At 36.5% G+C, this 12,621-nt stretch overlaps 1 protein-coding gene across 3 annotated transcripts in view; it reads left to right on the top strand.

Annotated features, from left to right (window-relative positions):
- Zmat1 (zinc finger matrin-type 1) overlaps window positions 1–12,621 on the top strand; it is a 68,418-nt gene that overhangs the window by 36,291 nt on the left and 19,506 nt on the right. The window lies entirely within an intron of this gene.

Raw genomic sequence — 12,621 nt, 5'->3', positions numbered from 1 at the left:
GCCTCAATAGCCAGCCAGGCTAGCCTAATTGGTGAGCAACCCAGGGAAAGACCATGTCTCAAAGGATATGGATGGCATCGAGAAAGACACCACCCACCACACACACACAAACCAGTGCACATACAGATGCATAATAAAAAGTAAAAGAGAAAGAAACTACACTCAGTAGAGCTTGATGGTAAAATTCTAACATAAATCAAAGAGTGGGGAAAGTGTAGTTTTAAATATAACTGATCAGATTCCTCAACTGTCATTACCTTTCAAGTATTTCTTAAAAATCTGTGTCTGTGGAATCTTCCATATTATAAGCACACCAAAGCACATTATATCGTGAATCTGATATTGGTGTTTGACAAAATTAATTAGTAAACAGAATTAAACTCCCGTTTTCTACATTTGGTGGATTGGCAATGTCTAGAGTGAGATAAATGGCCGTTTATTGGGTTTGTCTCCCTGAATTATATCAGTATGTAAGAGTAATCACTAGTCATATTTTTAGCCTAACAAGGAAATCTCCTACTATATATTACATATATACTAGGATAGAACTTTAATTACTTTCTATCTGAAACACTCTTGTACATTCATTCACATGTGTTCAACTGTTGGCATGAGTAGCGTATATTTAGTGCCTATCTGATATAAAGCAGCTGCTGTGGGATCAAGGAAATTACGATTACACCCAAGCCTTAGCTGTATTTCTGGCTTCATAAGCATGACTCCTGACCTTCCTAGCCACAAAGGCTTATTGTTACTATGGTCAAATACTCCTTGAGCATAAAGACAGCACAAATACTAATCATAAGCATAGTATTCCCAATTATTTTAATTGTGTTTTATTTTGTTATTGTTGAGGTACCCTGGAAAAGCCTGCATTGACTGTGATGACCTGCGTAAAATTACAAGAATTGCCAAACTCATAAGACAGAAGCTATTTTAATCATCTTAAAACTAAGGATGCAAAATAGCACTATAGCTATGAGCATTTGTCATACTGACAGGTACATATCTGTAGCATGAGGGCCTGCTTGTCAGGGTTTCTATCCTGCCCAGTTCCCGCAGCCATTTAACCCCAAAGAATTCTCCTGTTCTCATCACCCCACCTCTACTTCCTGTCTTGTTGACCCGCCTATACTTCCTGCCTGGCCAATCAGCATTATTTAGAACATGATTGACAAAATACAGACAATTCTCCCACACCACTTCCCCCCTCCTTTTTTTTAAACAAAGGAAAATATCCATAGTCCATATTTTGGGAATGTTGGCATAGTATTCCAGACTACTGGTTGGGGGCGCTGATAATCTTATGGGAACCTAAAGAAAATTTTGAATTATGATCAGGTCCAGACTGGAGTATCCTGTGAGGCTTGATCATCCTAGGCAGCATCTTGAATCCCTACTGGATGTAGAACTCAGACATCTGGGCCATCTTCTTCCTATTGGAGATTTCTCAGGTAGTCTTCCTTGATCAAACCTGATTTTTCTTAACTCAGAATGAATCCACAGTCTCTCATTTCCTTTGGAAACAAAAGCAAAATCTCTTCTCCAAAGTAACATAGCTTTGGACTTCAATTTTTGGATTAATTCAGCAGCATTTATAAACAAATATCTTTTAGCAGCTATTGCTCCTTCATCAGCATTCAAACAATTCAAAGAGAACATAATAACATATAGTATCAAGATTCTCTGTGTGTTTTTCATCTTTATGTGGCTTTATTTTAACCTCTATTTCTTTTATTTTTAATTTTTGGCTTTTTGAGACAGGGTTTCGTTGTATCTTTGTCCTGGAACTCACTCTGTAGACCAGGCTGTCCTTGAACTCACAGAGATCTGCCTCACCAGTGCTGGGATTAAAGGTGTGTGCTATACCACATCTTGAATTTACAGAGATCTGTCTGCCTCTGTCTCCAAGTGTTGGGATTAAAGGTGTATGCCACTGCACCCAATTACTCTCTTTCTTTTTTATTTTAAGGACCTTAACCTTTTTTTCCAAACCTGCATATGTTTTTAACACATTGTAAAACATTTAGAGGTTTTCTTCATCTTTGAATCTCTCTTTACTGTATATCTCTCTTTTTCTGACCACGTGAGTCTTTAATTTACTAAGCAATATGGGTAGGATTAAAGCCATGGCTTTGACAGCTGGATCCAGCCTATTTCTTAGCCTTTTGCAATTTCAGGCTCATGGCGGAGGTAGCAATGTTTATTGCCACAACTCTATGGTGTTTCAAGGTCCTTGCCAGCTGCAACAGTGTATCCACAAACAATGCTCAAATGCTCTCTCTGTAGTTGGACCGCCTGCCCCAAAGAGTCAGAGTTTGCCCTGGCAAGAAGGCCCAGAAAACCGGCATTTTAAAACAGCGTGCCTTTTTTCCTGCTACAACTGAAAACCAAAAAGCATGCGGTCAGCTTTTCACCAACACTATGCAAGTGTTTTGTGGCAGGACCTCTTAAAAAAGCTGCAAAGTTTTGCAGCTAAAGCTGAGTGAGGAAGCCTCTCTTAAATGAGAGCACTTGCTTGCCTCTAGCAAACAGAGCAGACTCAAGAAATTGCTGCTACCAATAAGCCATGCTTTACTCTATTCTTTTCTGCCCAGAATTACTTCCCAAGCTCTGTCAGGCTTTATGTGGATGCAGTTGTCCACATGGGTGCCATTCTGTAGCTTTATCCATATTGGACGCCATTCTGTAGCATGAGGACCTGCTTGTTGGGGTTTATGTCCTGCCCGGTTCCCACAGCCATTTAACCCCAAAGAAAATCACACAGAGAGTCTGCTTTAGATATAAACTGATTGGCCCATTAACTCAGGCTTCTTATTAGATCTTGTAGCTTATATTAACCCATTATTCTTATCTATGTTAGCCAAATAGCTTGGTACCTTTCTCAGTGGGGCAGGTCACATCTTGCTTCTTTGGTGGTCTGGACAGAACTCGGGGAATGGGCTTCCTCCTTCCTGGAATTCTCCTGTTCTCATAGCCCCACCTCTACTTCCTGCCTAGACAATCAGCATTTATTTAAATATTTAAAACATGATTGACAAAATACAGACAATTCTCCTGCACCACACATCCACATTTTAATAAAATTAATATTTCTGAGTACTCTTTAAATGAAGTGTAGCCTTTAGAGAGAAAGAGTATTAAAAATGTTGTGGCAACTTTAACATGCATCCTCATTTTCTTCTATCTCGGGACTATGCTCGCTTGATTTTTCATATGATAATGATGGTACTAAAGGAATACAAAAGTCAAGTTAACTCTTGCCAAAAAAGTTCCATTTAATGAAGAATGTTTAAGGAAGATTATCTCTAAAAGTCTATTCACAGGAAATACAGCACGTATGTTCTTTGCAAAAGCAAGATTACTGTTTCACAGTTTTCTCTGTGAATAGTGAGATTTGTGCATATAGTACTGCAATTCACTCTTGAGTTTTCCCTACTCTGTCACTATCAAAATGGAATATATAAGTTCTTTACAATGCTTTACATCAAAATAATTTAGCTATGAAACTCACAATTTAGAAAATCATTAAAATTTATATTAAGTAATTGTATAAACATCTGGCTTTCCTAAGAATATAATTTGTTATTTTGTACAACAAAATTAAATTATAATTTAAGAAATGTGAAAATGATTTCATTATATATAGCCAGTTATATCTAGGATCACCTAATTTGAGTAAGTTTAAATTTATCAGACTAACCAAAGAACATTTTCTTACAGTAAACAAAGAATATTCTCATTCTCAGAACTGAAGAAATATGATAACCTTCCATTTCCTTTCTTCAGAAATACTACCTGGTTTATAATTCTATAAATGAAATTGGATCAAAACCATTATTCTTTTCTGACTTCTGCTGTAAGTGCTAACTTTTGTTACAAAAAGCTGTATCACCCTAAACTTCCTGCTATATGGTATGAGGAGAAATTTTCAAAATAATCATTTAGATTTCACATGTAGTTGAATTATTTTTTGATTCAGAAGGTAATGTTATTTTACTCTAACATGACAGCTTAGCTGTTTGCAAAAGGCTCGATCCAACAAAAAAGTAAGTTTCTGTAAAGTGGATTAAGTTTTATATCATCAAAGTATACATTCTGATATAAACTGAATGAGTATTTAATCAATACATTAAATTCTACTAATTCCTACATCTAGAATGTTGCCATTATTGATATTCATAACTATAAATTGCCTAAGAGCATCCCTCTGCTATTACTATTTTCTTTCTCTAGACTGTTGCAATTATTTTTTAAACAAATCCATATAAACTTAGAATCACAAATTTAAAATTTTAGCTCCCACTCCTTTATTCTTCTACGGTTCCTAGCTTTTTCTTTTATGAAGTAAAGTCATAGGTTGGATTGGCTCTACACTGTAGGTGGTTTAACCCCACAAAGAACGCTTGCCAGTGTTTCCACACACATTTCGTTTTCATACTAGGGAATATTACTACAATCTTACTGGTCAGAAGCCAGGGATGCTGCCAAAAACCTGCGCTGAACAGGACAGCCTTTCAGCAATGGGTTATGTGGCCCAAAGTAAGCGTACTATCAAGATTGAAAACTGTGGAATAGATGATCTCTTAAATAACACTGAACTGAACTAGGCTGATTATATCTTTTAGTAAATAAAACTTTCAAAGCTTATAGATAAATAATCATACTTTTATTTAGTATAGAATACTTGTTGAACATTTTTTGGAAAAAACATGTCTTTTATGTTTGACGGATCCAGGGAATTAGAAATTATACATTATATTTCTATATTATTCAGTGGAAAATAGTTTAGAATGGTTAAATTATTTACTCAAGGTTATATGTCTTTTTACTAATGTGCCATTTTTATTTTTTTCTTGTTGCCTAGCACTACAGATCAAAGACCCTAACCTCACTTCGAATTATTATGAATGTTTTATTTTCTCAAATTATATAAGCCTTCCATGTAGGAAGGAAATAAAATAGCACAACACTTTTTTGAGCTAAGGTCTCACTGAGCATCCCTGGCTTGCCTGGAACTCTGTATAGACAGGCTACCCTCAAACTCACAGAGATCTGCCTGCATCTGCCCCTGAGTGTTGGGATTAAATAAAGTTGTGCACCACTAGATCCCACTAAAACATTTTTATTAACAGGAATAATGTTGATTCATTCTCCAACCAAAGACTGAAACTGCACTTAAACACAAATACATTACATTGAACGGATGGACTCTTTGATCAGATAGCAGTTATAATGTGTCACGAAACTACTGTTTCATTTCAAATAATCTTCCTAAATACTATGCAAGAGAGGATCGCTGACATCAGGATATCATAATAAAAGTTTGTGAAATAAACTCAAATTCAAAATAAACTTTAGAAATAGAAATCTGAAAGCCTTTGTCCAACAACTAACTAGTTAATAGCAGGATGAATCTGGTCTGGTAGCTTTTACAACTGATTTCTTTCAAAATTAAGGATCTTCACAAGTTCATGTTTACCCATCTACCAAAAATGTTTGTTTTCTATATTACTAAGGAAGAAGGGGGAAGCTTGAGAAAAGTGTAAGGGAAGAAAGAAAGGAAGGAAGATACACATCTCTCAGGCTTCTTCAGCTATGCCTCAGTCCCGCAATCCCAGTCTTTTGACAAGCACTTCAGGTTAGGGCCCAGTGTTCTCCAGGAACTAGTTCATTAAAAGGAAGGTTTTCCTACTAAGGAATGCTAGTCACTTGGGTCACATCAAGAAAGCTGACTCTCCCTCTCCCAGCAGATATCAGATACCAATAGCCACTCAGCCAAAACAGCTTCTCTTCCCAGTCAGACTTCCTCCTTACAAACATCGGCCTAAAAAAAAAAACTGTCATTCAATACTTCAACCTATTTAAGAAGTAGCTCTCAGGGACTGCTTGGGCAGAATGAGATTTGAATCCTGGCTCTAATCCATAGTTTATGTGTGGCTTTGAGAAGACCACTAATCCCTGCAAGCTTCACATTGCACTTTTGAGCACATAGAATCATGTTCATGATGAATGTAGGGACATGCAGCTTGAGGGGGAAATTGGACAATATAGACTGGTCCTTAAAAACAAGAAATTTGTTCTCAGTAGAAATCCAACTTCCACAATCCTCCTAATAATAAATTTAAGACTAAAAAAAATCTCTTTTTTTAATTTGGGGGGAAGTGGTGCATGTTGACATATACCACAGCATACATGTAGTAGTAGAAGTAAGTTCTGTCCTTCCATTGTATGGGTTCTGAGAATCCAATTTAGGGCCTGGCAGCAAGCACCATTGCCCACTGTGCCTCTTACTAGCTCAAAAGGGATCTTAGGAGGTTAAAATGATTATTTGAATATAGCAAAGCAAAATGTAAATAGTAGTAATATAAATATATATTAGGTCTGCTTTGGGGTGTAGTTTTAATCAACTCTAGATAGAATAGAATCATGCATGTATTTGTCAGAAAGCTCCTGAGTGTGAGTCAGCAATATGATGTGAACTTGTCTTGGGCTACGTTAGTAGAAGATATGTATTCAAAATAAGGGTTTAAGTAACACTGACTAACCATATATGTAAAATGGTTACAATACTAAACTGTGTTTTTCAGAATTTAAAAAAAAAAAGAAGGTGGAGCAGAGTGCATTTGTCACACATGTAATAATAGCACTTTAGGAATCCAAGGATGTAAATTCAAGGACAGCCTGACTTACATAATAAGAACCAATCTCAAAACATAAAAACAACAACAAAAGTCTGATCCCTTTTTACTGGTCATTATTATGACATAGTTAAGGGGATTGTACTTAAAAGAACTGCAGTTAATTCACAAAAGTAGTAAAGAGAAAGGGAAAGAAGACAATAATTCTAAATATTGAACAAATGTTATACTGGAAGGAAGGGATTTATACTTACCATGTGTTAGGAATATTAAAGTAAAGTAAATCTTAGGTGTATTTTTGTTTGACTTTTTTACTGATATTGGTATTTTTGAGTTAGAATAAAAAATAATGGGATACAAAATAATTTCTCTATGACATTTTAATACTAAAATGTTGCTGTGATTTATTCATACATATCTCCTTTTACCCTCCCTTGGCTTAGTTCCTTTTTTCTCTTTGTCCCTTTCTTCCAAATATCTATTTAATATTTGTAGTTCTTTTCTCAATTAGTCTCTTATTCTTTCCTTATTCCTCAAAAGACCCCTTCCTCATTTGGCATGGTCAGCCTTTGATTTTCATGTCATATGTGTATATAAATAAAATTAAATATATGTTAACTAAAATATAGAATGAAAGTATTTCAAGTAAGGCAAGAATATAAATAATAATGGAAAGTTTAAATTGGAGCCAAATAATGATAGGATTCATTAAGGCATATGAATTTAATTCTACATTAAATAGAATGAAAGTAATGTTTTACAATTGATAAATGACATAATTTCAAGTTTGCATAGAAGAAAAACATAGTATTTGCCAGAGTCTAGCTAACTTTTCTTAACATGTCCCATTCATTTTCCTGTAGTTGAAATAATTTCACTCTTGTGTATGAAAAAAAAAGCCCTTGCGTATAAATACTACATTTTCTTTATCCATTCATCTGTTGATGGGTATCATGACTAGTTCTATACCTTGACTGTTGTGACTAGTGCTCTAATAAACAGAAATGGGTGAATTTCTTTTTTTTGACATTTTCTTTTTCTTTTATTTATTTATTTATTAAAGATTTCTGCCTCCTCCCCTCCACCGCCTCCCATTTTCCTCCCCCTCCCCCAATAAAGTCCCCCTCCCTCGTCAGCCCAAAGAGCAATCAGGGTTCCCTGCCCTGTGGAAAGTCCAAGGACCACCCACCTCCATCCAGGTCTAGTAAGGTGAGCATCCAAATTGCCTAGGCTCCCACAAAGCCAGTATGTGCAGTAGGATCAAAAACCCATTGCCATTGTTCTTGATTTCTCAGTAGTCCTCATTGTCCGCTATGTTCAGCGAGTCTGGTTTTATCCCAGGCTTTTTCAGATCCAGGCCAGCTGCCACGCCGGTCCCCGCCACCTGCGTCTGCCGCCGCCGGGTGAATTTCTTTGGGAATATAACAAAGGACTAGTATATTAAGAATGCTTCTAGAATAAATCATCAGTCATCTTTTTTATTATTCTCACATCATATATTTCAATTTTCTATTATAATTTTTAAAACAATTTTATTTTAGATACCAATCCCTGTTTCCTCTCCCTCTCATCCTCCCACTTCCCCCACCTTCTCCCTACCCCACCCTCCATCTACTCCTCAGAGAGGGTGAGGCCTCCTATGAGGAGTCAACAATGTCTGTCACATCACTTGAGGTAGGACCAAGGCCCTCCCTGCTAGATCGAGGCTGAGCAAGATGTCCCTCCATAGCGAATGGGCTCCAAAGAGCTAGTTCATGCAATAGAGATAAATCCTGGTTCCACTGCTAGTGGCCCCACAAACTGCCCAAGCCACACAACTGTTACCCACATTCAAAGTGCTTAGGTTGGTCTTATGCAGGTACCCCAACTGTCACTCCAGAGTCAGTGAGCTCCCACTTGCTTAGGTCAGCTGTTTCATTATGATTTTGGCCTCTTTGATCATAGTATCTCTCCTCCTTCTCTCCGACTGGACTCTAGGTGTTTGGCCCAGTGCTTAGCTATAGATCTCTACAACTGGATGAAGGTTCGGTGATGACAATTAAGGTAGTCATTATCCTGATTACAGGGGAAGGGCAGTTAAGGTATCCTCTCCACTATTCCTTAGATTCTTAGCTGGGGTCATCCTTGTGGATTCCTGGGAATTTTCCTAGTGCCTGGTTTCTCGCTAACCGCACAATTTCAAGGTATCTCTTTCCTTGCTCTCCCTCTCTGTCCTTCACTCAACAATTTTTTTAACATGCTAAACTTGGAACTTCAGCACTCTGATAGTGAAAAAGAGAATTTGCCACTGGTAATAATTGTAGATTGTAAGGTTGAATCTCCACCTTTTATCAGAAACAGCATTACTTATGCTTAAATATGTAGATCTGAATGTCTACCATATTGATGGAAAATGCTAAGCTCAGCCTTTAATACCCTTTGATTTTGAGAGATGGACCTTTTCTTTATGTATCTATGGCTGGTTCAAGCTTGTATCTATCTGGTTCAAGCCTCAAGTCTACAACTGACTGATATTATACCCATGTTGAGTCACTTATGTCTCTCTAATGTAAATAAATTCAAATACCCTAAAGTAGCTTGTCATTATTTGATTCTATTCTGAACCTTCCACTATTATTTATACTCTTGCCTTCCTTGAAATACTTTTGTTCTGTTATTTTTATTATTTTTTAAAGTGTGTATTAATGTTTTAATTAATGCACAAAGTAAGGTGTTTCATTTTGGCATTTTCTTGTATGTATTATTATACATTGTTCTAATCTGTCCCCTTCCCCATTGCCCTTCTCTCTGCCTGTGCCTCCCAGGGTTAGTTCTCTGTCACTCCTTGAAAGTGATCCCCATTCTGTTTTCTTGTCTCTCTTTTCCACCATCCCTTAAGATCTTTTCCTCCCTTTTAACAATCCCCTTTCTAGCTTGATGTTCTGCACACATACTTGAATGCATATACACAGGTATATACACATACATATAATTTTAAATCTGGATTCCACATATACCAGGAACCAAGATTCTAGAATCTTGCTTATTTCACCTAGCATGATTTCTAGTACATCCATTTTCCTGCCAAATATTATAATTTCATTTTTATTTATACCTTAGTGAGATTCTATTGTTTACATGTACTTTAAAGCTTAGACAGAACTTGTTATCCATAATTTTGAACCCATTTCTCTCAGAATATACCGTTACCCTTTTACATCTTTTATTGCCTGAAACATTTTGGCTTGGGGATTTTCATTTTTCCATACACATCTTACCTTCCATATTTAATTGTACTCCTTGGAGTTAGGGATTAGTCATTTCCAACGTGGAATTGTGTGTGTGTTTGTGTGTGTGTGTGTGTGTGTGTGTGTGTGTGTGTATGTGTATAATGGAAAGAGTCAACGTAAAACAAAGGTTTGTGTACCATTCCACCAAAGAAAGAATAGCAGATTATTTCAATTTCACTTATTCCAAGTTTCCTAACTCAGAATGTACAAAGAACTATTTACTGTATACATTTGTGTTAAGGTCTAAGGGTTTAACATGAACAGATGCTCAATTATATTGATCTTTTGTCTGCTTCCTTCCAGACTATGTTACATGATGGTTTGAAGCTAAGCTTAATTAGTATCAATAAAGCTAAAACATGTTGGAATATATGGAGGGTGTGAATTAAAGTGTTGTTATGTGAAATTCAAAGGAAGACATATATAATAACAAATATTATACGTCAGAGTTGTTAGGAATCAGTGATTCAGTGAAGAGAATGACTGAGCTTTTGAACCCAGCTATATTGTGCCATTTGATAAACAAACAAACCAAACCTTGTTTGAGAAAATAAGTTAAAGACAGTAAGTCTTAACAGTACTATTCTAAAGGGGGAAATGACAGTAGAGTAAGCTTAAATTTATTCAGTTTAAAAGAAAGAACTCCCAAGAGTGGGAGGGACTCCCATATGGGAAATGACAATTTCATCTTCAAGAAATTTTCCTTCAGTTGTAATGTTATTTTGCCACCAAGGGATGGCCTGTCTAAAAACTTGTGACAGGCCACATGATGTGATCCTCTAGAAGGCTCACAGCTAGTATCCTTGTGCACTTTCCTGTTTAGGTAAGCAAGTGTGCATGCCCACATTCCCAGGCTTGGCCCTGAAATCTGAATCCAGTGTGGTAGATTTACTCGTCAGTTATTTAGGGATGGGACTAGAGTCTGGGTCCACAAGGATGACCCTGGATCTTGTATCTGTACTGAGTATCCTGGAGTCTGGGGACTTAGTTCCTGGGGAACAACTAGGTATATAAAGGCTTAGTGAGGTCTTGGAACTCCAGGGGCCATCCTGGGAACTGGTAACACAAGAGTGGTGTTGGAACCTGGGTATGTGGGGAGATGTCCAGCTCTAAGGTCTAGTGGGACAGACCTGAACACTAGTCTTTTAGAATATGGGACATAGAATCTAGCATGGAGAGTGATTCTGCAGGTATTAGCCTAGAGGTGGTATAAGGTCCAAGTTGACAATGTGGCAAGCTAAAGGTTCTGTCTACAAGTACAAGCCTGAAGCTCTGTCCACAATAGCTCAAGAGATTGGGGCCCATGTGAGCTAGCCTGAAACCCAAGGCTGTTGAGATGATTCTGGTGCTAAGAGTAAGCTGGCCAGACATTAATTAGAGCAACCTGGAAACTAAAACTGTTGCGCCACCCTAGAGCCTGAAATGGCAGGATCCAGAGAGTTCCCAGAGCTGGTTTAGAAACTCAGTCTGGAAACACCTGCCTGATTAATATGGGGCTTTTGGGTGCCTGCAAGGTGATGAGTTTTAACAAAGTGTGCCCACTATATTAGGGTTCAAAGTAAAACACGATTTTCATTACCTGCCGTTTCCTTATACACAAAGTATCTTCCTTCATTTCATTCCAGCCAGGATTGGGGAAGGGATGATACAGGTAACCTGAAGTTTCCATCTTATGCTATCCAGTATATTTTATGTCTTAAATACACCCAGATACTATAATCCACAGTCTGATTTCCTTAACTCCTGAAAAGGTATTTTGTAAATGGATAATTATTTGAATTGATATCCTACCAGTTTGCTGATATCTATCTTCACCATATACAGAAAGCGCTGTGTGCTTTTTGCAAAACAAGTTGTAGTGAGTAAAATGTTAAGTCTTCTTCTCTTATCTTCCCCACTTTCCAGAGCTAAATACATTTAAATTTAGTTTAGATCATTCTGTAACTTTCTATGTGTATATGTATGTATATTTCATGTTACCTTTGTTAGAAATTGAGTATATTGTATTTTAGTAAAACTTTTATTTATTCAGTATACCATCCATGAAAGTAAGTGTAATACAAACGTACTCATTCAAATAGCCAAATAATAAGCAAAAATATGATTATTTTTATTAATATCCTATAGATAAACCAATAAACACTAGCAGCAAAATATGCTGAAACTGTTAAGGACATTAAATATAAGTGTGAAACTAAAGTGTACATATAAAACTATTTGGTATGTGCTCTTTATTGATGATGCAGGCACTACAGCATAAATTTCTTGATTGTAGTACATGAATATTACTTTATATATTTGGAGGGAGATTTATGTGAGATCTGTATACACAAAAGTGTCCTGGTATTTTTGCAATGATGGGAGAGATTTGCGCATTTTATCCAGTGGCAATTTTTAGCTAACACTGGAGCTGTATCTCATATAAAAGTCTTACATACCTTGGCATTGTCTTCTGTAAAACAAAATATCAAGACTGTTTTTTAAATTCAGCCTTTCATTACTGATTCCTTAAATCATTCTTTGAAGTTCAAGAAGTAACATATATTCATTTAACTATTCCTTTACAAAGTTATTGCCTGGGTTTGCCATTCTAAATTGGTAACTGTTGACATATTATACTTCAAATATATATGTGTGTGTGTAAATACATGTATGTATGTATATATATATATATATATATATATATACTCACATGTATATATATTGCACAT

The sequence above is a fragment of the Microtus pennsylvanicus genome, chromosome X (genome assembly GCF_037038515.1).
Source record: "Microtus pennsylvanicus isolate mMicPen1 chromosome X, mMicPen1.hap1, whole genome shotgun sequence".
NCBI classification, from domain to species: Eukaryota; Metazoa; Chordata; class Mammalia; order Rodentia; family Cricetidae; genus Microtus; species Microtus pennsylvanicus.
The sequence above is the reverse complement of the archived record's forward strand: the minus strand, read 5'-3'. Positions and strand labels throughout refer to the sequence as shown.